This window comes from Halichoerus grypus, chromosome 4 (assembly GCF_964656455.1).
Source record: "Halichoerus grypus chromosome 4, mHalGry1.hap1.1, whole genome shotgun sequence".
In the NCBI taxonomy this organism is placed as follows: Eukaryota; Metazoa; Chordata; class Mammalia; order Carnivora; family Phocidae; genus Halichoerus; species Halichoerus grypus.
This window is the reverse complement of record NC_135715.1, coordinates 135,308,991-135,328,626: the sequence shown is the minus strand read 5'-3', so window position 1 is coordinate 135,328,626 and position 19,636 is coordinate 135,308,991. Positions and strand designations below refer to the sequence as shown.

The 19,636-nt window shown below is 38.4% G+C and overlaps 1 long non-coding RNA gene and 1 pseudogene across 1 annotated transcript in view; one reads left to right on the top strand and one right to left on the bottom strand.

Moving 5' to 3' along the window:
* Positions 1 to 19,636, top strand: part of LOC118544007 (uncharacterized) — a 198,556-nt gene that overhangs the window by 12,767 nt on the left and 166,153 nt on the right. The gene's annotated exons all lie outside the window — the stretch shown is intronic.
* LOC118531043 (RNA-binding protein EWS pseudogene) lies at positions 8,264 to 10,315 on the bottom strand (annotated as a pseudogene).

The window sequence follows — 19,636 nt, the reverse complement described above, 5'->3', positions numbered from 1 at the left end:
TTGTAAAAGTAGAACAATAAATGCTTCTATATCTTTAACCTAGATTCACCAGCTATTACCACATTTGTTTCATTTCTCCATGTATAATACACACACATATTTTTTTTCTGAACTTTTGAAAGTAAGTGACAGGCATTTTGAAACCATGGTCTTAAATACTACAGCACATATCTTCTAAGAAAAAGGACATTCTTCTATCTTCTTCTACAATTATCACACTCAAGAAACTTAACATTGATACAACTGTATTATCTAATATAAGGTTTATGTTCAAATTTCTCCAACAGACCAAAAAAACTCATTTATGTCTTTGTTCTGCTTTATCCAAGATTCAAAGATCACATGTTGCATTTAGCTGTTATACCTTTTTAGTCTCTTTTGATCTAAAACAACCCCTTTTTTTATTTTTATTTTTTTGTAAAAGATTTTATTTATTTATTTGACAGAGAGAGACACAGCGAGAGAGGGAACACAAGCAGGGGGAGTGGGAGAGGGAGAAGCAGGCTTCCTGCTGATCAGGGAGCCTGATGCAATGTGGGGCTTGATCCCAGGACCCTGGGATCATGACCTGAGCCAAAGGCAGACGCTTAATGACTGAGCCACCCAGGCGCCCCCTAAAGCAACCTCTTAACAGTGTTTTTTGTTTTTTTTTTTTCAATTCCTTCATGACACTGACATTTTATTAAGACTCTAGGCCAGTTATTTTGCAGAATATCCTTCAATTTAGATGTGTCTGACTGTTTCCTCATGATTAGAAATTACCTGAATTTCTTGGCTAACATCAATCTTATTTTGTGTTGAAAGATATTACTCTTTCCCATGTTGCCAATATTTTCATATCTTATGAAAATGGAAGATATTTAATGTGTTTTTTTAACAGATTAAGCTAATATTTTTGGGAGGTGCAGTATTAGTTGGACTCAGATACACATTTCTGAAATTTATCATTTTGTCATCTAGAAAATAGTAACTAAGAACATATAGCTTAAGAAATCCAAGCACTTGAGAGCCCCTGTAAGTAATTTCTAATTCCCACAGCAGAAATTAGGAATCTGTCTGCTTTTTAACCACTTACAACCTGACTAAGGAATGTTTCCTATTCTTTGTTTCCTTGTATTTTAGGCCAGTCTATAAGCCAGACTGGGAGTTGCTTGGTCATAGAATTAAAGATACTGGGTTGCAATCTAGAAAATAAAACCATTTAGTGAGCCACTACTCAGCTGGGGGCAGTCTGTGTGCCTTCAAAATTGTCTTACTAGAAATTTTGAGTTATGAAAATACCTGATTTCTGAACTAAACAAGCAGAATCTAGGCAGAGGGAAGTCTAAATTTCATGTATAACTTCGCCTGTCAAGGCTGCCAATAAATCACACAATTCATATAAGTAAAAGCTATGGCAACGATGTTGCCTGAATGGTAAGTGCCTCTTACTTGAGACTTAAAAATCTTGGTTATATTTCTAGGAACAGCCTACTGAATGCATCCATGGACATTGGCTTAACCCCAGTGATGACGAAGTTTTTTAACCCAGGCCATCACTCTTACCTCACTTGCCCATGACAGCTATTGCCAATTAATCACAGTGTTATTCTCTATTAGCCTGGACACTGCCTCAGAAAATTTTCCAACACAGCATTATAGGCAACCACTGATAATAATTTGGAGTCAATACATCACATAAAATTTTTATAACACTGAATAGAAATAAGAGTATTTTTCTAAATCTCATCTAGGTTTTAGCTTTCACCTTCACCTGCACATAAATGGTAAGGACCTAGAACAATGCTTCTTATGAATGACCTATAGATAACTGGTAGACCTGGTTAAAAAAAAAAACCTCATAATCAGAGCATGTTGACCAGGTAATTGGACAAGGGGTGGAAAGGAGGATCTGTTAGTTAGGGTTAGCTATTTGCTGTGATAAATTGACCTCAATCTATATAATAGCTGAAACAAAATAGAAGTTCATTTCTTGCTTATGAAATAACCCAATTGGTTCCAGATTGTGGGAATGGAAGGATGTGAGCTCCATTCTACACAGTCATTTGGGATCTAGGCTGATGGAGCCTCTGCCATCTAAAACACCTGACTTCCCAGATCACTGTGGGCATTTGCATCTAGCTGGTATAGGAGAAAGAGCATGGAGGAGCTTTGATTAGTCAAGCCTGAAACTGGCTTACAGCAATTATGCAATGTTCTATTTTCTAAAACATAGTTACGTGGCTGTACTTAACTAAGTTGGACAGGACAGTAGCTCACGACAGGGCAAATTCTTCCCAATGGCACTGTACTATAGAAGAGAGCATAAATATTTGGTGGTCAGCTAGCCATCTCTACCCACAAAGGGGAACTTTTCCTTGAAACTCCGTGGCTTTTTATAGGACAGGGGAATGGTGATAGCACTAGAGTACACCCAGTAGTATGCCAGGCATAATTTTTGTCTGAGCCTTTTCATATTCCCAGCCCATATGACTCAGCCAAATATGAAGATGAAAACCTATGTGACTATAGTGACTTTATTCATAACTACCAAAAGCTGGAAACAGCCCATTGTCTTTCAATTTGTGAATGGATAAACAAAGTGTAGCATATTCATACAATGGAATGTATGCTCAGCAGTAAAAGAAAAAAACTGATATACCCAGAAAATTGGATAAATATCAAATGCATTGTGCTAAGTAAAAGGAGAGAAGCTGGAAGCACTGTATACTGTATGATTCCATTTATAGGACATTCTGGGAAAGACCAAAGTATAAAGACAGAAAACAAATCAGAGGGTGTTAGGGCTGGGGGTATGTGGAGGTTTTGACTACAAAAGAAATTGTTTGAGTGATAGACTCATTCTATATCTCAAATGTAGGTGTAGTTGTACAACTTTAGGCTTTTATTCAAATTCATAGAACTGTACACTAAAAAACATCAAACTGTTAAACTAAAAAACAATAAGCAACTGCATAAAAAGATACAATAAATGAGACAGGGACTCTGTTTTCAATTTTTTTTTCAATCCTCTAGTATACTCTCTTGAAAAAATACCAGGTGTTGCTGGCTCAATGTTACCCATAAGTGTGCAACCCAGCCAGACAGCAGCCATCTCAAGACCCTACTCGAGCTTGAGGATCCACTTCCAAACTCACTCACAGGGGCACAGCATTAGTTCAGCAATGCATGGGCCCCTCGCAACAGAGCTTCCCCTAGATTGAGTGATGAGAGAGAGCTCGAGCAGTGTCTTTTATAACATAGTCTCAGAAATAACATACCATCATTTTTGCCATATTCTATTGACCAAGCCTGGTACAAGGTAGGAGGGAACTCCACAAGTTGTGAATATCAGGAGGTAGGGATTATTGATGCCATCTTGGAGGCTGGCTATCATAGCCAGCCTTTTATATATAAATACAAGTATGCTAACCCATATTCAGGTTGTAATTTTATTGAATTGTGACAGATTATTTCATAGAACTTAGAGGAACAGAAAACATTGATAAAGTGTTGTTCCAACTAAGGAGAAACTCCTTCTTAGCAACACGAAAATATCAGTTTAGTTATCTAGACTCAGAATCAGAGTTTATTCGATGTCTATTTTTACCTCTGTATTTTAGATTTATTCAGCTGCTGAATGTGAATAAAGACCCATTTAACATTATCACAGGTATAAGTAAATCTGAAAAAAACACTCTTTGAACTCATCCATATATATATTAATTCTAGGAATAAGAAAATAGTTTATTAAATTAGAAGATTAGGCCAACCTAATCAGATAGTTTAATAATAAGTGTATATTTTAGCCACACATGCAGAAATGGTGTAGACTGACAAAAATGAAGGTGAATGTGTAGGCCAAGTAAACATTTTAAAAAATCAAAGCCCTATTTCCAACATAGTTCCACCGTCTTTTATCAACGAGCATGCAATCTACACAACTACATTTCCTAAATCTCAAGGACAGGTTTTCAATTTTATTCATTTTTTCTACAGAATTGACTTTTTTCAAAAAAAAAATTATAAATGCTTTATAAATTTGTGGCGATTTTAAAATAGAGGCTAAAATCATTGAAGTATAATGAAATGTCTTCTAGCACCTTAAAAATTATTAATCACAATTATGATACTCTAGATTGTAATATATACATTTATTAAATGCTTTAGAAAAATAGCATGATAGTTTTATTTATTTCATCTCTAGATCACTAAAAAGAGCTCATATTTAACCATTGAAGTCCAGCCCTTCAAAGCTTCTTAAAACAGGTACATTTTTGAGCTGATTATGATCTTGTCTGGATGTTGCTGTTACATTCTGTTTTTTTTCCTTCCTTATGGAAATAAACTTTCACTCAAAGATGGAAAGGTATTAAAAGCATGGGATAGTCTTCCACCATGTTTTGTTTGCCCTGTGTCCTACCGTACTGCTTCAGTATCCAGTCCGAAAGGTTGTGGTTCCATGAAGAAGGCTGTTGTCACATAACGTTTCAAGCTTTTGTGAAGGTCTTTCACAGAACAGCCCAGCCAGGCTTTGTATCCCTGGGCTTTCTAAAAAGTTTAGATAAAATACACTGTGGGTCTCAGAGGTCTCTATTGTGCTCTTCAAATTGGGGTTGATATGGCAGCTGTGCGGATTTAAAGAGGACTCATTTTCAGGTCCTCAAATTCCATATCATGCATGCTTAAATCTGATCTGCCTGAAAACACGTGCTTGATCAAGGCGCTGTGCCCAGTCTCTTTCCCAGTCACTTTCTTTTTAAATTTTATTTTATTGTGTTATGTTAGGCACCATACAATACATCATTAGTTTTTGATGGCAGCAATGTCCGCAATAGCCAAACTGTGGAAAGAGCCGAGATGCCCTTCAACAGATGAATGGATAAAGAAGATGTGGTCCATATATACGATGGAGTATTACTCAGCCATCAGAAAGGATGAATACCCAACTTTTACATCAACATAGATGGAACTGGAGGAGATTATGCTAAGTGAAGTAAGTCAAGCAGAGAAAGTCAATTATCATATGGTTTCACTTATTCGTGGAACATAAGGAATAGCATGGAGGACATGAGGAGAAGGAAGGGAAAAATTCCCAGTCACTTTTACCCTACTTCATAAAATAAAGGCAAATCCCTCACTCATTTGGAATCCCCAGGGTACAAGTGTCTCCAGCGAAGCCACCTTGATCAAAGCAGTGGTTTGTGTCTCAGCTGCATAATTTTAGGAAAGAGGAGATAAAAATTCCCCCAGGTATTTCTGCTGATCAATATTACATTTTCAAGCATTAGAGACATGTATTGCAACTTAGTATTTTATATTTTCTTATACACTCATTAGGACTCATAAAAGAAAATTTGTAATTATTTCATAAAGATAATTAGTTAAGGAAAATCTATATTCATTTTTTACTTGGATGCATTTAATTTCCTGCTTGTTCTCATTGGTCAACCACTTTCTACCAGTTTATTTTATCCTGTGATGTATTTCTCAGATGTACATTAGCTTAACAAGAATGGTTTGTGGATTCTATGGTAAACAGTCATTAATACATCTTCTGAAAGCACTACGTGTAAAAATAGCTAATAACTTATTTTTACTGTCAATTCCACAGAATCCACTCACATTCTAGCAATAAGTAATATATATCTTTTGATATATGCACTAATTAAAAAAGGAAAAAGGAGATCCACATCATTAAGAGTTACAATTCTAGTAACATTTCACTTACTATGTTTAATAATTATTAAATTTAACAATGCATTTATGTTATATTCAATTGTATCTAATAACTGTGATAACTTAAATCCAGAAGAAAATTTAACACTCAGCTTTATCAATACAGGAAGCATATATTTTAATTTCAACATACACGTATTTTTTGTGCATAAAAGTATAATGATTAAACTTTATAAACTTTCAAATATAAAGAACAAAATTCTGTGGGTAAAGTAAAATAGAAATTCAAGTTCAAGGAGAAAGGAACAAAGTAAAATTTCCTAATGTTAGGAAAGATACTGCTCATGGTTTTTTTTTTTATATTGAAATAAAATTGACATGTAACATTAGTTTCAGGTGTACAACATAATGCTTTGATATATGTATATATTACAAAATGATCACCACAATAAATCCAGTTAACATCTGTCACTGCACATCATTATAATTTTTTTTCTTCTGATCACTTTTAAGATCTACTCTCTTAGCAACTTTTGTACAATATAATCTTATTAATATATAGTTGTCAAGCTGTACATTACATTCCTATGACGTATTTTAAAACTAGAAATTTGTCCCTTTTGACCACTTTCACTCATTTTGCCACTGCCCCTACTCCCCTATCCCCTATCCCCTTCCTTCCACCCCCCACCTATGGCAACCAACCTGTGTTCTGTATTTGTGAGATCATACAGTATTTGTTTTTCTCTGATTTAGTTTGCTTAGCATAATGCACTCAAGATCCATCCATGTTATCACAAATGACATGTTCATATATTTTTAAAAGTAGTACAGTGCATGTAAAATTACTCTCATATTGTATGCATCAAAGAGTGATGGCATAGGTTTTTGTTAAAATATCAATATTTACAATATGATTACACCTTTGCTACTATTTAAATTTATGACAAAAAAATTTCAGATGTTAACATAAAAATGTGAGAAATCACATCATTTTTCAAAACTAAGGAGTATGCAAAGAAAAGAAAGGGAGGGAAGAAGAAAGAAAAAAAGAGACAGAAAGAAAGAGAAGAAAGAAATAAAGGAGGGAAGGAAGAAGGAAGGAATGGAGGGAAGGAAAGAGAGAGAGAAAATCGCTACTCTAATGAAGTGAAATAAATCAGTGGCTCCAGTATTCTGTTACCAGATCTATTGTAAAATCAGGCATTTCTTTTCATTTCTCCATTTGTCTTCATTTCCCCCAATATAAAATGGGCATGATAATAACTTTCCTTGTGGTCAGAGATGTGAGTGGAATTCTTACAAGAACAAAAAACCTAGGGAATACTAAACCACATTTTATGCTAAGTTACATGTAAACTACTAACAACAACAAAATATGAGATAGGCAGACGAAGAATTTTAAAATTTCATATTTCTAAATCTTCTATAACCTCTGCCCCTCCTTTTGAGCCAAGAGTTCTTAACAGAATTCTAGATGTTTATAGATACATAGATTGCCTGGACCTCAAGTCCTGTTCTCATTACCAAGTGGTACTAAGTACAGTTTCTTCTCTAAGGAAATGAAATATATTATTTTATTCGCGCATTTAACAAAAAGAGTGTTCATCATTTCCTGTGGACCTAGCTTGTGCTGAATCACTAAGCAGAGAAGTGGTTATCACCTTATGTGGGAGTGTAAACTGTGGAGAGTGGGGTGTAGGTACAACTGGGGGTAAAAGAGGAGATTAATGCAGTATCTTGGAACTCAGAGTCTGGAAGTGGATCTGGGAGTTCTGGAAAGAAACTGAAAGGTTACACATTCTTAATCTCAGTCACAACAGATATCTTTAAGTAGCTCTTAATATTACACATTTCTGGGAGTACTTGTCCAAGCTGTGAGGACAATTGCAGAGAATGAATGAGAGAAGAAAATGTCAATCGAAATTTGGCAGAAGTCAAAGGTTCAGTCTAGGCTTAAAGGTGATTATCTCTGAGCTTACCTTTACAACACAGGAAGAATTTTTAGTTATGCAGTAGAAGTAAAAGTAAAAATAGTTGAATGAAATAACTTTCAACATCTCTTCCAACAATAGGCTTTATCAGAAGGTTACACTCCAAGCCCAGAATTAAATTAAGAGAATTTAGTTATGTAATTGTGATTGCTTAATGGCGTCAGTCTTCTCCACAATTTGGATATAACAACTAATCCAACGAAGAATTAGAATATCCTTGCTTCTGATGGGAAAGCTTTGCATCCCTCAAGGGTGGCAGTGAAGGATAGGGCAGGCAAGAATAAAAGGTTGAGAACCACCTGTACAGTGTAGTTTGAGTTTTTGGACAACGTCACTAATTTTTGGCACCTCCAGCAGAGGGCAGGCAGGTATAGGGAAAAGAGAGGAAACACGTTCTCAATTTCATTTACAGGCAGTCCTTACTTTGCACAATAGTGCGGTACCATAAAGATGGCCATGCAAACTGAAACTGCAAAGCAATCTTTTTTTTTTTTTCCATTTAACTTGTTTTAATGTTTCTTCACAAATGGTGAAAAATACTAAAGTAGAGATAAGGAGTAATCATAATAACATTATAAATATGGAATTATAAATCTAAAACATTTTCTGGCTCAAAAAATAAATCTGGTAGTCAATGCACCTCTGCAGGTCTCTGCGTCTCTAAGTTCCTGACAGTGCTCACCTTTATCCATTTTTCCAGGTCCTCCATGTCCACCTCTTCTTCCTCCCAACTGTTCCATCAAAGGTCCAGGAGGTCTACTAGGGCCACCTCATCTTCCTCCACCAAAGCCACCTTGGTCCATGCCCCAGCCACCATGGAAGCCAGCTCTGTCTCTATCAGGACCCCTGTGGCCCACAGGCCACCTCTTCCTCCCCACGTGGCACCAGGGCCGCCTCTGCCACAGTCACCCCCTGGGGGGTGGGAAGGATGGTGGAAGGAAGCCTTCAGGCTTCAGGGCCTTACACCTGTTGCATTCTGCTTTCCAGGCAAAGTTCTGGTTTCTACACTCTGGACTGGGGCACTGCCAGTCTCCAGCTAGACATTTCCTCCTCCTCCAGATGGGTTCTCTCAGGAACCCAAGGGCCCTCTTGCGGGAAAGCCACCTCTGTCTTCTCCACAGCCTCCCATGTGACTATGGGGCCCCAGAACCTCCTGGGCCCCCTGGACCTCCACAAAGTGGTGGTGGCATCCCTCTGCCCTCACAGGGAGGCATACCACCCCACATGCCATTCATCAGAGGCTTCTTCCGAGCAAGAGAAACCTTAAATTTGCTCCCTTGAAAATCTTTCCCATCAAACCACTCCATGGCAGCCTTGGCAGTTGGTGGGTCTTCGTAGGACACCATAGCATCACCTTTGGGCTTTCCTGTTTTCTTGTGCAAGTAGATATGGATCATGGGTTGTCCGGTTCTCTTGTTCATCTTAACAACTCCACACTGCTTAAAGAAGTCTGCCAGATCATCAGGTCACATTGTCATTTAAGCCTTGCACATAAATTGCACTCTTGTCCGAGTCTTCATTTCGATCTACAGGTGGGCCTAGATCAAGATCTGGTCCTTCATCCATGGGTCCACCAGGCTTATTGAAGCCACCTCACTCTCCAGCACCGATTCCACTGCATCCTTTTCCCTGTTCACCTCTGCTCATGCCTCCACCGATCAAATCCCCCTCTTCCCCTGCCCCCATTATCAGGGCCACTCATGCTCCCGTTCTCTCCTGGTCTGGAAAATCCTCCAGAGTCCTGCCCATAAATACCCATGCTACTTGGGGTAGTCCTGTTGGAATGAACTCTGCTGCCTGTAGCTGCTGCTCTGTTGGCTATATGGACTTGGAGCCTGGCTGTAGGATTCAGTTTGGGGGTGGGGGAGAGGGCTGGAGGGCCGTAACTAGTGGGCAGCTGCTGCCCATAGCTGCTTTGTTGACCATAGCTCCTTGGCTGCCCATACGAGTTCTGCTGAGAGTAACTGTTCTGATCATAACTAGTTGGTTGGCAATATAGAGGAATAGGTGGTAGGAGGATAAGATGGTGGTGCCTCGACTAGCTGCATGGGTAGCCCCCAAGTACCTGGGAATAACTATAGTTACTCTGTCCATATCCTAGGCTGGGCTGGTTGTAAACCCCTGTGCTAGATTGAGGTTGACTAGTCTCAGCGGGTTTGTTACCATCCTGCAGTGTTGCAGGTGCGGTGGCTGCCAGCTGGGTAAGCAGGCCAAGTGCTATATGCAGACTGAGCTGCATAGGAGGCTGGGTGGTAGTGACCGTAGCAGTGGTGGTATCATAAGCACCAGTGCCGTGCCCCTGGACAGCCTGACTATACACCTGGGGGGGGGGCAGTTGGAGTAGTATAACCAGCGGGAGTCTGTCCATAAGAAGATGCAAGGTGGTCTGCCCATAGGTCTCAGTGGTCTGAGCCTGGGTATGGCTAACATCAGTGGGCTGTCCATAGGTTCCATAACTTTGCTGCCCATATACCTGGGTGGTCTGTGCATATCCTTGAGTGGGCTGGGCAGTGTACGCACTGTAACCCTGCTGGGCTGCTGCTTGGCTGTAGGTACTGTAATCCGTGGACGCCATTTTTATTCCTTCCTTCTCGTTCTCTAAACGTCCATCTCTCTCTGGCTTTCCCTCTAGGTGCCGCACTCTGCAAAGCAATCTTAAAGCTGGTGGGAAAATTATGATTGTTCTATGACCTTTAAAATTGTGTCAAAACATTAAAACTCTTACTGTTATATATAAACATACGGGGAAATGAAATAATAGTAAAATTAGTATCTATATAGCACATTATAATTTCAAACATTAGAAACATTGAGTTAAAGTGTTTTATTATCAGGAGTACTTTGAACAGTGCTTGCCTTACTGTTGTAGAACTTACAGTAGGAAACAAGCATCTTTTCTGTGTCTTGGCTGATTTCTAAATTTGGGACAGTTTCTAATATGTTATCCCTTACACTCTCAATGTCAATATCTTCAAGAGTTCCTTTAACAGTTGCTCTTGGGGACTCATGTGCTCTGAAAGAATACATCACACACTGTTCCAACAACTAGCCTCACCTCAGGTACCAAACCAATGACCCCAGATATGTGTGAGTTTACAAATCTCCACCAATCCCTGCCCAGACCCTCTGTTAACTTCTATCTAAACCGCCCCATGACTAACTTCTCTGCAGCTGACCTTGTGCAACCCAATTACTCAAGCCTTTAAGGAACTCATTTGACTGAATTCATTTGGACAGTTGCCCAATGAGTTTCTATCAAACTCTGCTTTAAAATTTTTTTAAATCAAAATATATTATCAGTTTTCTAGCAAGAAAATTTTTTATAGGGACTTTGATGCACAAATATGGGTAGAAACCTCAGAAGAAATGGCTGGCATACCAGAAAATGCTTGTGTCTGGGGAGCAGAAATTAGGGGTTGAGGGAGGATGGAACAAATGACTGGGATTATTTTTGTTATAGGCCATAACTTTTAAAACTGTTTAAAACCATCTGTTACATTGCTACAAATAAAAATTCAGTTAAAAAGGAAAATTCTTTAAAAGTACATTTATTTCCTCTGAAATAGAGCAACAATATTCAGTTAAATTTGGCAGATGTTTCTGGAACATCTATTACATGCCCAGTGCTGTGCTAGGCCACAGGAAAACAAACCTGACCTGCCTGCAAACAGGTCACAGTCACCTGAATTCCTCCCATAGAATCTGCATGGTCTTGTGGAATGAGAATCCAGTGCATTCTTTTAACTTTCACAATCAGAGTATTAAAAATTTCAGACAAGGTCTATATTTGAAATCAGGTATCTTAGGAAAAATATGAAAGATCCCATTGTCTATTTGCAGGAATTGAGAGTTATTCCCAAGCCCACATTTATTTTTATTCCCAAGAGTTATTCCCAAGCCCACATTATTTATTCATAGCTCAGATTCACTGAGAAGCTCTGATTTTACTCAATTGAGGTCTCCTGATAAGTACTCTCTTGATAGTAAGTTTTCCATGCCATTTATTAAGTCCTTGGTATGCTCATATCTTGCAAATTTTTATTCTCTCATAGAAAATGGTACATGTATCTTGCCATAAGAAATTGCATAATTAAGTTTCTAGCCACCCAATTGCAGCAACCAGAAATGAAAGATTTGTTATTATGGCTACTATAATTCTTTATTGTTTATTGAATACCAGTAAGTTCCAGGGATCTGAGACATATACTAATGTATAATAGCTTTGGAGTATTTTTAATGTTCCTAAAATATTAAGGGATGCATTCCTTATTTAAAAGGCAAAATCTCTAGAGAAGGTTTTGAGTCAAGGCATTCTTTTAAAATCTGTCCTGGAATTGCATCTCTTTTTAGCACCAGCTCCTCCAATTGCAGCAATTCTCACCCTGGTCACATATTAGAATCCCCTGGGAGCTGCTAAGAGGAAAAAAAAGAGAGAGAGAAACAAACAAACAAAAAACAGTCCCTAGGGCCCACCCCTAAGAAATTCTGATTTCCTGGGTAATCTGAGAGGAGCCTGGTCACGTGTGACATCTAATATGTCCAGGGTGGGGGCAAGGGTGGCAGAGAGGCAAACTATAAAACAGACTCTTAACTATAGAGAACAAACTGAGGGCTGCTGGAGAGGAGGGGGCAGGGGGATGGGTTAAATGGGTAATGGGTATTAAGGAGGGTACTTGTGATGAGCACTGGGTGTTATATGTAAGTGATGAATCACTAAATTCTACTCCTGAAACTAATTATACTGTATGTTAACTAACTGGAATTTAAATAAAAACTTGAAACAAAAAAAATAAATAAGTAAAAATAAATATAGTAAAGGGGGAAAAATGTCCACAGATGGTTTTAATGTGCAGTCAGGGTTGAGAACCATCACCTAAAACAGTGGATGGTCCTTGCACTAGCAGCATCAGCATCACCTGGGAACTTGTTGCCTCTACAAATCCTCAGGCCTGCCTCACCCCAGTGAATCCCAAATTCTGGGGGAGGAGCCCAGGAACCTGTATTTTAAGAAGCCCTCCAGGTGATTCTGAGGCTCACTGAAGTTCAAACGATTAGACTTAAAAGAATATTAAAAAAGGAATTGTCAGGAGAATGGCGTTAAGGAATCAGAGAGAATGGAACCAGATGGGCTCTCTTCCTGGGGTGTAGGAAGCTCTGTCATAGTCTGGATGCTGATGAAGATTCTTTTTATATAATAAGTTTTCCCAGGATTCATCATACTTTGGTGAAGTGAGTCACACTAGCAAACTAGACCAAACTTACCTTGTATATTTTTGTATGAAATGAGCCAGATTCTTTGGATAGAAAAGGAAGGAGAAGGGAAGTGATTAGAAGTCTGGTAAGCACAAAAATTTGGAGCTCTAAATGTTTGGTAGAACAAAGTGGGGGAGCACTGAGGCACACCTTCATAAACAGAATGAAAAATTAAATTGGCTGGTTTTAGAAAATAATTTCATCTAGCTCTCTAAAGGAGACCCTGATGACTTTTTTCCTTACCATAAAAGTTACACAGTAGATGGGGAGTCCCTTGAGGCAACTATAGGATCATTCATCTCATACCTGGACTATACTTCAGAATGAGCAAATGCTGAAATTTTGATCATTTTATAGGACTTCCAGTTTTCCAATGTGGAAATTCTGATAGTTGTCATGGTAAGTCCCTTTAGACAGTATTTTAAATTCTCTTTATTAGCAAGTAGCAAACAGTGAGATTCCACTGTGCAGATTTTACTAAAATAATAACTATGACAACCTTCAATATGAATGATACACAAGCAGTTCAGCTCCTGTTGAGTGGAGCCAGTACCTTGGAAATGGGGACGTTTCTTCCACCATGTGGTCTCAAGACAAAGATTACCTATATTTATTGAATGATTAAGGTGATACTAATTGTTTTTAAATGGATCCCCAATCTTGCGGAGAATCTATTTAATTGTTGTGGTTAATTAACATCTCAAACTATCTCAGAAGATTATTTTAATTAGCAGAGACATTTGGAGTTGAGTTTAGAATCTAAAGCATCAGTGCTCAGCATATTCTAAAGATAAAGAGGGCAGTCGCTCAGTCCATCATGATTAATATGATGAGTGCTGAACTCAGTATAATCAAAATCTACAGAAGAAATACTCTTCTTGAAATGTTTCCTGGATTTCTACAGGAGAAAATAATGGCAGGAATCTGCCTGAATATTTTGCCAGCAGTTTAAAACTAAATGCACTATTTAATCTTTACTTCTTCCTGTGGTGTTCTCTGACACCATACAGATAGGGCCAATCACAGATCTTGGGGGACTGGTCACAGAATTGTTTGTTGGCTTAATGATTTTGGCCTGGTGAGCTTTCCCAGTGAAGTTGACAAATGAAAGAACTAGATTTTCTTAGGGCAGAAAACAAGTAGCATTCACACAAAGAAGCCCTCTCTATTCAGGGTAATGTCATTAAAAGGATAAATTGGGAAATATGCTCTTAAACATCTTTTATAATAACTTGCCAATTATACAACCATAGAATAAATGGATTTATATTAATTTAAATGTTTACTAAAGAAACTTAGAAAAATACTAATTGTGATAGAGGTATCAAAATAAGTTAGAATATATAACTTGTGAATTTTTGGTTGATTAGAAGAAATGTCACTACTCTTCCTCTTCTTTATACATTATATATAGTGTATAATACTCTAGAATAATTTTATGCGTACAAAGGTTTTTAAATGTGATGAATAAGTAGTCTTATGGAGGATATTGAGAAACTTCATAGAACTCCTTATGAAAGAGGTTGGTTGGAAAAATTTTAGCAATACAAAAAATAAAACAATAAAATTAAATTTACTCTCTATAGAAATTGGAGAAATGTTACAGGTAGATGGAGTGTATGAATGGGAAGAAAATAAGTCAATAGGATATTTTTAAATCCTCAATGATCCTATGTGATCAGACGAAAGCATATTATGACTATTATGCACTTTCCTCAACAATCAACCTCTGAAGCAGATTGTTAAAACAACTAAACCAAAATGGACCACAGTCAAAGATACTCTATAGTAATGCCTTGTATTAACACTTTGTAAGTTGTTTTGTGGAGTTCTGCATCACTAAATAATGAAAATTAGAAGACAGTAAAAATCTGTTTGGGAGTTGAACAATGTATTATTATCTACTGGTGCATAACAAATTACCATAAGGCTAGTGGCCTAAAGCAAGACAATTTACTATCTCATAGTTTCTTGGATCAAGAGTCCAGGTACAGTTTAGCTGAGTCCTCTGTTCAGGGCTTCACAAGTGTGCATTCAAGGTGTCAGCCCAGTTTTGCTGTCATCTGGAGGCTCAACTGGGGAAGAATACTCTTCTAAGCTTACTAAGGTTATTGGCAGAATTCATGTTCTTGCAGCTATAAGACTGAGGGTCCTAGCTTCTTATTGACTATCAGCTGACCTTAGCAACTAGAGGCTGCCCAGAGTTCCTGCAAGCCACTGCAGACATTGCCTGCAGTTCCTTGTCACCTGGACTTTCCCAAAATGGCTGCTTACTTCATTGAACCAGCAAGGGGAGTCTCTGGGTCAAATAGGTTATCAAGATGGAGTCATATTTATATAGTATAACATAATTATAGAAGTGGCATTCATCACTTCTGCCATATTCTGTTGGTTAGAAGCAAGTCCCAGGGGCTCCTGTGTGGCTCAGTCAGTTGAGTGTCTGACCCTTGATTTCAGCTCAGGTCATGATCTCAGGGTTCTGGGATCGAACCTGAGTTGGGCTCTGTGCTCTGTGGGAAGTCTGCTTGAGGATTTCTCTTCCTCTCCCACTTCCCCTCCCGAGGCTTGTGCTCTCACTCTCAAATAAATAAATAAATAAATCTTAAAAAAAAAAAAAAAAAAAAAGGAAACAAGTCCCAGATCCTGTCCACACTCAGAAAGAGGGGATTATACAAAAGTGTGAATAGCATGAAGCAGGATCAGGGTTGGTGGTATGGTGGTGGTGGTGGGGAACCTTAGAGTTGATCCACTATGGGTAATTTATTTAACCTGAATGCATTTCATTTTCCCCATCTGTGAAGCAGAAATTATTATCTCTGGCCCATGGTCTGTTGTGTGCATTTATTTTTTTTTTTAATTTTAATTCCAGTGTAATTAACATACAGTGTTATATTAATTTCAGGTGTACAAATAGTGATTCAACAATTCTATATATTACTCAGTTCTCATCAAGATAAGTGTACTCTTAATCCCCTTCACCTATTTCACTCATCCCCACACCCCTCTTCCCTCTAGTAACCATCTGTTTATTCTCTATAGTTAAGAGTCTGGTTTTGGTTTGTCTCTTTTTTCTCTCTCTGTTCATTTGTTTTGTTTCTCAAATTCCACATATGAGTGAAATCATATGGTGTTTTTCTTTCTCTGACTTATTTCACTTAGCACTAAACTGTCTAGCTCTATCCATGTTGTTGCAAATGGCAAGATTTCATTCTTTCTTATGGCTGAATAATATTCCATTATGTATATATACCACTTCTTTTTTGACAGCTCATCCATCAGTGGACACTTAGGCTGCTTCCACAATTTGGCTGTTGTAAATAATACTACTATAAACATAGGGGTACATATATCACTTTGAATTAGTGTTTTTGTATTTTTTGGGTAAATACCCAGTAGTGTGATCCCTGGATTGTAGGGTATTTTTAACTTTTTGAGGAACCTCCATACAGTTTTCTACAGTGGATACACCAGTTTGTATTCCTACCAATAGTGTACAAGGGTTTCTTTTTCTTCACATCCTTGCCAACACTTGTTTCCTCTGGTTTTGATTTTAGCTGTTCTAACAGGGCTGAAGTGATACCTCATTGTGGTTTTGATATGCATTTTCCTGATGATGAGTAATGTTGAGCATCTTTCATGTGTCTGTAGGCCATCTGTATGTCATCTTCGGAGAAATGTCTGTTCATATCTTCTGCCCGTTTTTAATTTGATTATTTGGTTTTTTGATGTTGAGTTGTAGAATTTCTTTATATATTTTAGATACCATCCCTTTATCACATATGTCATTTGCAAATATCTTCCTCCATTCAGTAAGTTGTCTTTTAGTTTTGTTGGTTATTTCCTTTGCTGTGCATAAGTTTTTTATTTTTATGTAGTTCCAATAGTTTATTTTGTTTATGTTTCCCTTGCCTCAGGAGGCATATCCAGAAAATTGTTTCTATGGCTGATGTCAGAGATATTACTGCCTGTGCTCTCTTCTAGGATTTTTATGGTTCCAGGTCTCACATTTAGATCCTTAATCCACCTTGAGTTTATTTTTCTGTATGGTCTAAGAAAGTAGTACAGTTTCATTCTTTTGCATGTAGCTGTCCGGTTTTCAAAAAAACCATTTATTGAAGAGACTGTTGTGTGCATTTAAATGAAGAGAAAACAGGGCTTGGAACATAGTAGGCCCTCAGTACATAGCAATCAACTCCTCTGTCCCCTCTCTTCCCTCCTTTTCCCTTACAGTGTGATAGAGTATTTCTTTTATTTCCTATCTCTTCATTCCGTTTTTTTTTTTTTTTTTTTTTTTTTAAGTTCCTTGAAGAAACAGGATCCTAATGGCTTTGGTCAAAAAAAAAAAAAAGATAAATTCAGGATGCTAAATTCTTAAATTCTTGAGGGGTCTCTTCTAGTCTTACACCTTTGAGAATATTGCCTTAGGTTAGCAAAGGATACTTAACTTAAAGGTAGTACAGAATATAATTTTCTTAATTCAGTGCTATGGATCAGGAACAGTTTTTACTCTGGAGACTGGGGAATTCATTTCCTATAATTGAGGGTATAGAGAGTTAAGGATGGACCAAGAGCAGCTGTCTAGATCTCTCTGCCCTCCCTTGTCTCCTGCCCTCATATCTCTCTGCTGTGGTCACCCCCAGAGATGAGACAGATGCCTCACTCAAAATTGGTTCAGGTGTCCAGACTAGAGATGACACACATGCACCAAGAGGGTATGAAAAAGTTTATATCTTACATGATGGGTCTTTACAGCGAGAGCTGGGCAACCTCCCAGGCAACACTGAAAATGGCTTGAGATCAAGGAGGGGAGACTGGCTTTGGCTTTTACCATGGTTACGGGGCCCCTGAAAACAGAGTTCAAAGTTCATTGGCAGCAGCCATAGCTTGTAGTTCAGTGTTCCTTTGCACATTCACCTCCTGTAGGAATTAGAACCTCCAACCCTGCAGAGTCTGGAATTGTGGAGGTGAAAAGTACATAACCCCACAATGGGTCATTAAGAATAATGGTAAGTGGGGCTACTTTTGCTTTTGTTCTCCATTCCCAGACACAGGTATTTTTTTTCCTTTTGAGGACACAGTGACCTATAATTCCCTGACTTGAAAGCCCCATCTTACCAATCATCTTGGACCACTCTTGGTAGCACCTGTGTTAGTTTGGGTTCTGTAAGTAGCAGATGCTAAAATGGAGTTAGATATGTAAAAGAATTATTGTGGAAGACACCTGTTAAGGTTAAAAGAGGAGAGCACAGAAGGAGGCAGAAACCACCTTCAGAGCATGATGCAGGTCTTACACCTATGAAAGGGAGGAAGATGCGGGGGAAGAGCCTTACCCCTCAGTGCACTGCTCTAGTACCCCTTCCTGGTCATTCGTGGGCCAAGTACAGACCAGCAAAAGTGTGGTCTCAGCAGGAACATGGTGTAAAATCCAAAGCTGTGGCAGCTGGAGGCTGCCAGTCAACCGCACTCCCTATAGCATGTGGTCTTGAAGGGCAATGTGAGCAGCACACCTCCATGTCTCCCACAGATAGTGGGATGTGTTTTCGGGGTCATGATTCCTGTTAACATCCTTTCAGAGATGTGTAAAGAATTAAATTCCTTTTTAATAACATTTTGGCCAATTTGGATTTTGCTTCTTTAAATGCAGCAGCCCTTGGGGTACTGAAACTACATCATACAAGGCTTCAATAATTAAATTTAAATATCCAGCCCCTAACACAGGTAGAAATCCAATAAATTTTGTTTGAGATGAATTTCTCAGCAGCATAGGATATATATTGAAGAAATTAGAAATGTGAATGTGAAGCTGAGCAGTTCGAACTTGATTTCAGTCTTTGGAGACAATGAAGAGTTTTTGAGCAGCGGTATGATGCTGCAAGTAACCATGCTTAGCTTTCTGTTCAGCATCAAATGAGATGGTATGGGGTTTTATAAGTAATTTTATAGAAATAGTCACCAAGATAATTAGAATCCCAAAGTGCTGATTTATCATTAACAACAAGTACATATAGAGTGTATGTATCAGGTTCTGTGCTAAGTGCCAATTTGTTTCACTTACAGTGATCAAAACTATCATGCAATGCTAAACGCTTACATTTTATTAACATGGTATCTTACTGTTTAACTTACCAACATTCCAGTGAGGGAAATATTATGGTTCTCATTTTACAAAAGAGGAAACTGGGGTTTCAGATATGTAAATAACTTACCCAAAGCGAGGCTATATCTTAGCCTTCATTCATTCATTCATTCATTCACTCAGCAAAACGTTTTTGTGTGTGTGTGCAGAGCCGGTGAAGGGGGCAGAAATCAGACCATATAGGGCCCAGAAGGCCAGCCTCAGGATTTTAACCCAGGAGGAAGAGAAGCAGGGAAGTGATATGATAAGATTTGTTTTTAAAAGTCCCCTCCCCCCCCCGCTCCAATGTGGTCAACGAACAGAAGGAACACTGGGCGAGGTGGGAGGGATCTGTTTTGAGACCAGTCAGGAGCTATTGCAGGGGTTCAGGTGAGAGGGTGGCATAGTGGATGGAGGGGAGTAGACAAACCTGAGAGGTATTCAGTATTTAGCAGACAAAAATCTTCAGCAGTTAGTGATTGGTTGGATGCAGGGTGAGGGAGACGAGGGTATTAAAAATAATTAACAGGTTCTGGCATGAGCAACTGGGTAGAGAATGATGTCACTTGCTGAGATCAAGGGCACAGGTGAAGGACTAGAAGTGGAGGGGAAAAGT